Source organism: Nannobrachium achirus, assembly GCF_963921795.1.
Source record: "Nannobrachium achirus genome assembly, chromosome: 2".
Classification (NCBI taxonomy): Eukaryota; Metazoa; Chordata; class Actinopteri; order Myctophiformes; family Myctophidae; genus Nannobrachium; species Nannobrachium achirus.
In genome coordinates this window covers 68,272,227-68,284,194 of record NC_137811.1, presented here as the reverse complement: position 1 = coordinate 68,284,194, position 11,968 = coordinate 68,272,227, and positions in this window count along the sequence as shown.

Genomic DNA, 11,968 nt, shown 5'->3' with positions numbered 1-11,968 from the left:
GTTACTGAAATTAGCTGCATGCATGATTTGAGGCATTTTGTTCCAAAAATGTGTTATGCAAAAGTTGACCCGCTGGTGGCGCTATAACAGGCCAATGTGAGAAGGGAGGCATCTGTTCCTTGACCTAGTGGGAATGTGCTTGCAAGATTTCACGCATATCGCAGGCTGTATTCATGAATTAATTAAAAAATAAAGTGTGCGTGCGTGCGTGCGTGCGTGCGTGCGTGCGTGCGTGCGTGCGTGCGTGCGTGAATGAATAAATAATAAAGTGTGCGTGCGTGCACGTGCGTTCGTTCGTTCGCTCGTTCGTTTGCACTTTATTTATTTATTCATTCATTCATTGAATGAATGCGTTCATGGAACGAATGCTCACTACGGTCGTCTGTATTTTTTAAGCCCTGGGAAACCCACCTTAACACCCTCATTAGCATGATGTATGCGAGCATAATCTATGCAAACCACGCCCACACGCATTTCCAAACCATGCCCCGCCCCCAATTTGCATATGTCGACTAAGCTCCTCCCCTTCATTTACATACGGTCGTCTGCATTTTTTACGCGCTGGGGAACCTACCTTAACACCCTCATTAGCATAATGTATGCGAGCATAATGTATGCGAACCACACCCAAACGCATTTCCAAACCATGCCCCGCCCCCAATTTGCATACTTCGACTAAGCTCTTTTTTTACGCGCTGGGAAACCTACCTTAACACCCTCATTAGCATAATGTATGCGAGCATAATGTATGCAAACCACGCCCACACACATTTCCAAACCATGCCCCGCCCCCAATTTGCATATGTCGACTAAGCTCCTCCCCTTCATTTACATACGGTCGTCTGCATTTTTTACGCGCTGGAAAACCCACCTTAACGCCCTCATTAGCATAATGTATGCAAGCATAATGTATGCAAACCACGCCCACACGCATTTCCAAACCATGCCCCGCCCCCAATTTGCATACGTCGACTAAGCTCCTCCCCTTCATTTACATACGGTCGTCTGCATTTTTTACGCGCTGGGAAACGCCACTTAACAGCCTCATTAGCATAATGTATGCGAACCACACCCACACACATTTCCAAACCATGCACCGCCCCCAATTTTCATACGTCGACTAAGCTCCTCCCCTTCATTTACATACGGTCGTCTGCATTTTTTACGCGCTGGAAAACCCACCTTAACGCCCTCATTAGCATAATGTATGCGAGCATAATGTATGCAAACCACGCCCACACGCATTTCCAAACCATGCCCCGCCCCCAATTTGCATACATCGACTAAGCTCCTCCCCTTCATTTACATACGGTCGTCTGCATTTTTTACGCGCTGGAAAACCCACCTTAACGCCCTCATTAGCATAATGTATGCGAGCATAATGTATGCAAACCACGCCCACACGCATTTCCAAACCATGCCCCGCCCCCAATTTGCATACGTCGACTAAGCTCCTCCCCTTCATTTACATACGGTCGTCTGAATTTTTTACGCGCTGGGGAACCTACCTTAACACCCTCATTAGCATAATATATGCGAGCATAATGTATGCAAACCACGCCCACACACATTTCCAAACCATGCCCCGCCCCCAATTTGCATATGTCGACTAAGCTCCTCCCCTTCATTTACATACGGCCGTCTGCATTTTTTACGCGCTGGGAAACGCCACTTAACAGCCTCATTTACATAATTAATGCAGCCTCATTTACATAATAATATGTAAATGAGACGCGTGTGTCTCATTTGCATAATTAATGCAGACCACGCCCCCCACTTTGAATAATTAGGCTAATTAGCTCCGCCCCCTGCATTCGTGTGTAATTAGCAACAAGACACGCGCGTCAAATGCATGTTGTGCAGTCTCATTAACATAATTAACGCAGACCACTACTTTTCCTTTTTTTTGCTCATTAACATAATTAACGCAGACCACGCCCCTCATTAACATAATTACCGCAGACCACGCCCCCAACCTCATTAACATAATTATTTATTTATTTATTGAAGGAAGGAAGGAAGGAAGGAAGGAAGGAAGGAAGGAAGGAAGGAAGGAAGGAAGGAAGGAAGGAAGGAAGGAAGGAAGGAAGGAAGGAAGGAAGGAAGGAAAGAAAGAAAGAAAGAAAGAAAGAAAGAAAGAAAGAAAGAAAGAATTTGCCTAAATTTACGGGGTTCTTAACAAGGAGGCAATTAATTAATTAATTAATTAATTAATTAATTAATTAATTAATTAATTAATTGAGGCTAATTAATTAATTAATTAATTAATTGAGGCACGCACGCACGCACGCACGCACGCACGCACGCACCACGCCCACACGCATTTCCAAACCATGCCCTGCCCCCCCCATTTGCATAAGTCGGCTTGATTTACATAATTAATGCGTGCGACGCCCACAAAACTCATTACGTTAGGCCCACTCGTTAAGTCAGACTCCTCCCTCTTGTTGAAACCACGCCCACTCGTTAATAGCAGATCTACAAGCTCACAACGCGTCTTGATGCGACGCGTTGTGAGCTTGTAGTTGAAACCACGCCCACTTGTTAAGTTCGACTCCACCCCTTGTATTTGCGTGTAATTAGCACGTCAGCGCGGTGACGAGAACGCTTGTCATGCGGCCTCATTTACAGGAAGGAAGGAAGGAAGGAAGGAAGGAAGGAAGGAAGGAAGGAAAGAAAGAAAGAAAGAAAGAAAGAAAGAAAGAAAGAAAGAAAGAAAGAAAGAAAGAATTTGCCTAAATGTGTGGGGTTCTTAACGAGGAGGCAGTAATTACGCACGCATGCACACACACTTTCTTTTTTTATTTTTTTATTCATGTGTTCGTTCGTTCATTCATTCATTCATTCATTCATTCATTCATTCATTCATTCATTATTTATTTATTTATTTATTTATTTATTTATTTATTTTTTATTTATTTTTATTTTTATTTTTTTATTTAAATAAATACTCTGTTGCTAGTATCCACAACTTTCCAACATCCCATAATGCATTGCGCAGAAGTTGGATGGAGCTTCCGTGAGCTTGTATGTGTTATTTAATACCAGTAACACGAGAAGCCAGACAGCGAGTTTGGAGACGGTAGCACGCTGCAAAGCGGAGTTATGGCTCTTTAAAGCCCAGCCGATCGATAGGCAGACGCCTGGGGGGGGGGGGGGGGCGGAGTCCAGGGCGGAAATAAATAAATAATTAATTACATAAATAATCAGTCTCGGAAACAGTCGGGAAATAAATAAATAAATAATCAGTCTCAGAAACATAGTCGGGAAGTAAATAAATAAATAGATAAATAAATAATTAAACCAGTAAGACTCCCTAATATATACTGACTGCGTAGCGATTTGCGTGATTTTAGGGCAAAATCTGTAGGAGTAGTGTCCAAAAATGGGTTTTAAAAAATCGGCCTGAAGGTGGCGCTAAATGGGACAGATCCATGTTGATGACATGAGTGTAGAGCAAGTGTGTACCGATTTGTGTGATTTTAGGCCAAGATTTGTAGGAGCAGTGTCCAGAAAGAGTTTCGGCCTCATGGTGGCGCTAGAAGAGGAGGGCCACGTGAGAATCGATGGGTGGAGGGCAAGGACTGTCTGTGCAAAATTTGGCACGGATCGGGTCAGCGGTTGCGGAGATATGAGCAGGGCAAAAGTGTGACGGACAGACAGACACCTGGTCGAGGTTTCGATAGTAACTGCGACCTGACGGGGTCGCAATTTATCAGTCAGTGGCGGCGCAGTTGGGCCTGGTGTGGAGACAGGGAAATAATTCATTCAATAAATGAATAAAGCTCCTTTTAGTTGAGCTTGTACCAGTGAACTGTACTGTCATGAAACTTGTCATAAAGTCTTCAATCAATCACTCGATAAAGGGATCAATACTGCATTAGATAAATAATCCACATTAATTTACCCAAAACAGCTGATCCACAAGCCCACATGCAGCCTTGTAGATCGGCTGTTTTTATTGTTTTAGTTTTTAAATTGTTTCCCCCTTTTTTCCCCCTGACTTAGTCTTTTCTAGGATCACCTTTTAGTTGAGCTTGTACCAGTGAACTGTACTGTCAATGACACTGTATACCTATGACAGTCCTATATCAATAATTAGTTCATTCGTGAATGACTTCCCTGTGGAAATAAGCCAAAAACATTACTAGGATCTCCTTTTAGTTGAGCTTGTACCAAATCATGTTTATTACGTATCTATCTATCTATCTTCCTAAGTCACATGCATTCACATTGCACTGAACGAACGCACGCACGCTGCGCAGGTCAGCTCAGCAGCTGGCTTTTTCTTTTTTTTTTTCTTTTTTGTAAAGCTCCAGCCAGAGTCAGGCGCCGAGGTGGGGGGACGGCACCAAGCCGGACTTGCGAGCCCAGGCAGCGGCCGAAGGCCGCTGCCCCCCCCCAACCCCCTGGAAGTGCGGTAGACTGCATGCCTCTAGAACCTATCAGTAGGTCCCCATCCATAGACGGCGCTCTACCCAAGGAATTCTCCCCCAGTCACTCACCTGACACACCAGGAAGTGCAGTGCACCAGTCTGTGTTGGAGAAGCAAGCAACATGCATGTTGCACTGCTGCTGCTGCCTCGAGGTAGGAATCACTCATCTATATACAGTATGTGTGTTCACTAACAGGGTTAAACTGCTCCACGTTGTCACAGTAATCATTGCTATAGAGTGTTTGTTCAGTAACAGTGTTAAACGGCTCTATATTGTGACAGGAATCGTTCCCACCGAGTCTTTGTTCACTAACAGTGTTACAGTGTGATATGAAAGAATCCACATGAGGGCAGTGTTTCCATTCTCAACTCACTGAGTTGAACAGAGGGCGGAACCCAATGCAATAACAAGTCCTACTAGAAATACTGTTCCTTCGAAACAGTGTGGGCTCGCTTCCAACCCCAAAAAATAATAGTAAAAGTGTCAAGGTCCCAGGCAATGCTCTCTTTCATTTTACTCACAAGCGTAATTTGATAGGGTTTTTGGGTTTTAAAAACCCAAGGGCCCCCCTAGTGGCGAAAATAAAATGTGTTTTTAATAGGCCTAAATAAAAAAATGCGCTACATTAATTCATACCACCAGGGCTCTCAGGGGCCCTTGGGGGAACTGGGCCGTGTGGTCATTGACAATTTACTAAAATTAAATGTATACGTTATTTAAAAATCACATGTGTGGGCCCCTAGCTCCTCTGTTGTCTACAGGTGCTTTCTTGGCCCACAGATGATCATCATGGCTTAAAATCTGAGCTGGGTAGTGCGCGTCGGGAGGGAGGGTTATGGTGAAGGGTGGGGGTCCCCTAAAAAATTATCGGCCAGGGGCCCTCGCGGGGGTTAATCCGTCCATGCATACCACTGTGGATTAATCATTGTAGTTTGTGCATAAATCGCGCAAAAACAACAACAGCCCCTTTGATCAGGGCCCCCTTGATCTGAAAACCCATGGGGAATAAGGTCTAATTTCGCCACTGATTTTACTGAGACCAGTAGCATGTTGGGAACTGAAGTTATGGCTGTTTAAAGCCTGGGAAGAAAGAGGGGGGGACCTGTGTGTGTGTGTGTGTGTGTGTGTGTGTGTGTGTGTGTGTGTGTGTGTGTGTGTGTGTGTGTGTGTGTGTGTGTGTGCGTGTGTGCGTGCGTGCGTGCGTGCGTGCGTGCGTGCGTGCGTGCGTGCGTGCGTGCGTGCGTGCGTGCGTGCGTGCGTGCGTGCATGTGTGTGGTAGCATGATATGTCACTGCGGAGTGCGAAGGATGCAGGCAGAGATGAGAAGAGTCATACAGGTGAACGGCTGGATGGTAACAACACTGCGGCAAGTGAGTCTTGATTTAGTTTCAAATTATATTCCGAATTTCGTTATATTAAAATATTCATATTCGTGAAAAAAAACTGATTCAGTGAATTGAAAAAGAAGTGGGTATATGGTGACTGTATAATACACCGCTGTATTATACTGTCCAATACACCGCTGGTGATATGCATAAATGGTACAAATGGAAAATATACACTGACTGCCAATGTCTTATCAGATGCTATTGGTAGCGTATATTCACCTTAGGTTTCTGTCTGGTCAATTAGCTAACCCTGTCCAAAAAGGAACTGAATACTAGGTTATTACCACTACATTTGTGTAACATTTTTAATATGAATTTAATCGTGGATGTTGGGTGTTGGTGGGAACACAGAGAGGTATATTTATCCCTTAAATGTGTATATTTAAAGGAGATCTGATCTGGTGCACCTGCAGTGAGAACCAAACACACCGCAGCAATGTTCAGAAAAGGTAAATACTGTGTGCAGGGGCGTCACAAGGGGAGGGGGGGGGGGGGGACTGAGTTACTAGGGCCCAAGGTGGAGGGGCCTTAATTATTTTATACTTTAGCTATTGAAACATAGCAGATCTACAAGCTCACAGCGCGCTGCGAGCTTGTAGATCTGCTATTTTTGAAAAATCTTGAAAATGAGTGCAAATCTTTGAAGATATGTGTTTTTTAAGCGAACATGTGTAACTCAAATTTGGATTCTGGGGGGTCACTGGAACTAAATATTTTTTAGATGGGGGTCCGTGGCCAAATACATATCATTTTGGGGGTCCTTGACATGAAAAAGTTTGAGCATCACTGACATAGAAACATAGGTTTTTCAAAAAACCTTGGAAGGTTTTGAAATATTCAACACATTTTCACGATTTAAAAAAAATAGCAGATCTACAAGCTCGCAGCGCGGCACTCGTTGCCATGTTCTGAGCTTGTATATTCTGCTATTTTTCAATAGTTAAAGTACACAGGGCCCAGAATTTTGTGTGACACCTCTGTGTGTGTCGGATCATTGTCAAACCTTTTCAAAATAATATGTATTTTGCTATGGACCCCCACCATCTAAAACACACGTTGTGCCAGGAACCTGCAGAAGCAAAGATTTGAGGGGGAAAAAAAGTTTACTCAAAGTTTTACTCTCTTTGAGAAACTAATAATAGTAATATAATTAGCTTTGCAGCTCCCCTGGGTTAAGCAAATAACTACATTTCCATTAAGTTATTTACTGTATATGTGTATAGACTATCTAAACTTGGGTCACTCATATTATTAGTTTGGCCAGATGGCCGCCCTAAAGTGAAAGTTTAGAACACATTTTAATACACATGAGAAACCTGAAGATTTTGAAGTGAAAATATTATAATTCTATTTTGAACATGTCTATACCTTTGAATCTTTGAATCTGATTTGCATGTATGCTGCTTGTTCCTCCTATCCAGGCTCATACCTTCTCATCTGTGCATTTGCTGTGGCAGTGACATGTGATTATTATAGTAAGTAAGATACTTATACTGTGTGTGTGTGTGTGTGTGTGTGTGTGTGTGTGTGTGTGTGTGTGTGTGTGTGTGTGTGTGTGTGTGTGTGTGTGTGTGTGTATATATATATTCTTCTGTATATGTTTATTAAAATAATGAAAATAACAAATAAAATACAAGACAATTAAATAAATAGAAAAATGTAAAACAAAATGAATCAAAAATAAATACAAATTATGGAATGCAAATGATATGGCATTTTTTTGTGCCATGTAATACTAACATGATTTGTAACATAATTAATTCCTTTTTAATCTAATATATATTTTTTGATTACTTCTGGTCTAGTGCAACAGTCAAACATTCAAAAAATATTGGACATTAAAGGAAATGGATGCAGTCAAACCACAAATATTAATTTCTCTCTTTAATCAAAGGTTCCGATATGCCCACCAAGAGTATCCAAAACTTTCTGTGTGTAACGGATGAAGACTTGTTAGTCTTTAAACGATTACACAGACAGGAGCAGTTTACAGACGGTAAGATTCCATCATCTGGACAGTGTTACATTCACATTTTGACTTCAAATGACTACAGATTTTGCTGACCACACAAAGATTAAACTTAGTGTTAGTGCTTTTCTATATGATACATGCACACGCACGCACGCACGGAAGCACGCACGCACACAAGTACACACACACACACACACACACACACACACACACACACACACACACACACACACACACACACACACACACACACACACACACACACAGTTTTGAGCAAAGGTACATAACGTTTACTACCAACTTGCAGATGGTAAATAATAAAGTCAATATATTAAAGGACAACTCCGTCCTAAATAACATCTAGGCTCATGTTGGCCTGTAAGTGCCTGGATCCTGTATCCCAGGCCATTATAGCAGCAAATATGTAACAGAACGGCCCAAATACAGACAGTATGAATAACATGCTGTGTATAATATGCATACACAATGTGCATTTCCTGAGATGGTTTTGGAACCAGGACATAAATCTTGCATTAGCCAGACAGTCAGACATCAATACATTTTATAACAATAGTAATGTTGTTTTCCTTTCGTGACTTCACTTTCAAAACACTCTGTTTCAAACCACTGCAATGACAAATGGTTTGCCACATCAGTCAAGTAATTGTCATTTATACTGCAAACAATACAAACTACTGTAAAGTGGCTGCTTAATAGTTAACATATATTTTCACAATTATATGTTAAGTTGGCGTTGCAATACTGTAAACCATCAAGAATACAAATCTAGTAACGGTGCTGTAGAAGATAGATAGTTAATTAATCAGATCAAATTGGCATCCTGATCTGAAAATGCATTTCATTAAAGAGCTGTCACTGCACTCTGTGGCAATGAGTACTATCCGAAAATAGTCATTCTGACTTTTTCCACTTTTCACTTTTTAACCTTTCATTTCTTTATTAGACTGCCAGTTCAGAATTGGCAGAGTTATAATAAGAGGGTACCCAAGAAACCAGCATCCCTGGGGAGGGACTCCAGTAATGCTGTATGCCGTCAAACATGAGGACACATACAAGGTTGTGAGCTGTGATGAGCGTTGTGAAGTTCACGTGGAGACCTATGTGAGTGTTCATGCACTGCTCAATGACATTGTGTCTAGGTCAGAGGTCTTCAACAGGGGGTCCAGGACCCCTAGGGGGTCCTCAGAGTTACTACAGCGGGTCCTCCAAATCTTCCAATCCTTTTTTATATTAACAACTTTAACCCTAGTGTCCATATTCTGAGAACTGTAGCCAAAAATAGCCGATCTACAAGAGCTTGTAGATCGGCTATTTTCAGCAAAGAGGTTTGGTGTTGAGGGGGGAAAGAGCAGACTAAGTACAGAGGTCAAAGGTCAAGTTCATTAGGTAATGACGGTTCAAGTGGTTAAATATCTGAAAACACAAATTGACATGAATCCAAAATACACTGATGATTGTGCTGTCAAGGGTTAGGGTTAGGGTTAGGGTTAGGGTTAGAAGAAATGAAAAAAAAAAAAAAAAATGAAACTATATGGGAATCTATGAAAAGGCTGTGGTGGTCCCTGCTGCTTCATCTCTCTCTCAAATAAGGGGTCCTTGGCCTGAAAACGTTGAAGACCCCTGGTCTCAGTCCATTCATATATTTAAATTTGTTTTAACAACAACAACAACAACAACAACAACAACAACAACAACAACAGTGGTATTTATAAAGTTACAGGATACAGAATTTATAAAACAGAAAAACTGAAAAATCCTAATCTTTCTTTCTTTCTTTCTTTCTTTCTTTCTACCTCTCTCCCTCTCCCTGTCCTATGATTATAGGACCGTCTTCCAGAGAGCACCGGGGATCTTAACAAGGTTCTGTTCTTCTTGAAAAGTGTCACAGGATTGAAATCCACCTTCACGTTTGAGCCATCTCTCTGTCAACGCAGCCTGCTTGGATTTGATCCTGAGCTCTTGAGACTTGCTGCGTGTCGAGATAGTTATTCAGGGGACTTTGAAAGTCAAAATTACGCAGATCCACATAAAAATGACACTTGTAAGGTGTTAAAGTTTCGCATTTTGCATTGAGCTTCTGTACTGGCTGCCTGTATTGTCCCTTGTTGCTCCCTGTACCTGTCTTTTGCAGTGAGAATGGATCTTTCCTTTTTTTGTTTTTAAATACATTGAGCCCTATTTTGCGCCTGGGGCTATCCCTTGGCACTAGGCCTACCCATTAATTTTGCACAAGGACCCCTTAGAGAGAGATGAAGCAGGGACCCCCATAGAGCCTATATATTCATGGGTTGCATTTGTAGTCCTAAACCGGCCATATTGAGGACCAACACAGGTGTTCAATTTGTCTGATTGGCATAGAACCAATGTTCTATGTTAATCAAAACACCTGTGTTGGTACTCAAAATGGCTGGTGTAGGACTACAAATGCAACCCATGAATTGTATAAAATTCAAATAGCCGTTCTACAAGCTCACAACGCTGCACACTGTGAGACGGTGTGAGCATGTAGATCTGCTATTTTTGGCTAATGTTCCACTCAGAATAGGGATGCCAGGGTTCAAGTGGTTAATGTAAAAAAAAAAAAACATGATCCTATCACACAAAGATTTGGCAGCCCTGCTATGGTAACTCTGAGGACCCCCTAGGGGTCCCAACCTGGACCACCTGTTGAAGACCCCTGATATATTGTATATGGCATGCTATGCAGCTCAACAAGAGTCTTTCTTGTTTAAAAGAACTGAAATATTTCATAGAAAACAAGTAGGCACAAGGTTCAAAATAACAATTAAAATGGAATTATGTTAGCCAACTAGGCCTATAGTAATATAGGGTAGTATAGTCTATTTAGCAGACATTAATGCCCACAAGAACATTGCACTTAGTTAACACAACAAAACTTTTTTTTTCTTTTCTTTTTTATGTTTTTTATCCCACGATTTTTGCAACCCATTTTTCTCTCCCGGTGACTACCTAACCTGTAGTCCTGGTTTCCGCTCTCCCCCTGCCGCGCCAGGGGACATTGGGGAGCACCCAGCTGGCTAGGGGTAGTATAGAAACCAGGACTACTGCATGTTTTTGTGTGAGGGCCTATGCCCAAGGAGACACGGGGAGAACATGCAAACTCACCACAGAGAGGCCCCATCGCCAACCCCACCTAGGGTGTGGGCGCTGATGACGCGGGTGGAGGAACACGCCCCCAGCGCCCACAGCTTCCCCCGGCGGGAATCGAACCCAGGACCTTCCAACTGTGAGGCGAAGTGTTAACCACAGCACCACCGTGCCCAGAACGAAACATTTTAAGTTGAATTTGGATTGTTATAATAAATGCCTAAATGAAATACTTCCAGGAAATGCAACAAAGGGAGATGAAATCCTTCCCATTAGAGCAGCGCAATTCAACCTGTGGCCCGGGGGCCGCATGCGGCCCCTGCAGCATATTATGTCTATATGTCACATAGACATATGCTGCAGGGGCCGACTATGTGGCCCGTCATGGTCATAGCAAATATATTTTGTCTACTTTCCGTGTGGACAAGTCATTTCTGATGTCATTTTTCAGTTTCTCTTCAAAACCACTAGGAGACATTTTTTTGTCTTGCTTTATACAATACTTTTTTGCTATTCTGTTTGTTCCAAAAGAAGAATCTTTGTCATTTCAACATTAAACGTTCCATGACAATCTTTTTGTTCAATGATGTTTGGCCTTATAGTTGGAAATTAGGCTGTTTTCCGTGCATTTCCTTCGACTACTCAATACTCATGTGTGTTACAAAATGATTAAAACTTCCAAAATATGACTGTCATTTTTAGCTTGCGGCCCTTGGACTTTTTGTATTCTGCTGAGTGGCCCCTGAGCCATCTAAAGTTGAGTAGCCCTGCATTAGAGTAAGCCATTAAGGCTGCAGTAAACAAAGCATTAGACCAGCACAGTCTGCCACGACATGCAGAACTAGGCATAGTGCACCATCTAGTGGAGAAATTTGAGAAGTGTCAGTTGCCACTAATCAAAAACAATCCAGCATCAGAACAGGAAAGGACAACATATGGACATGGATAGGCCTACTGTAGATGTTTATTTATTGTGTCTATGAACATAGGCCAACTGTATGTCTTTTTATCACCTAACAGTGTATGTACTGATGCAACTGAG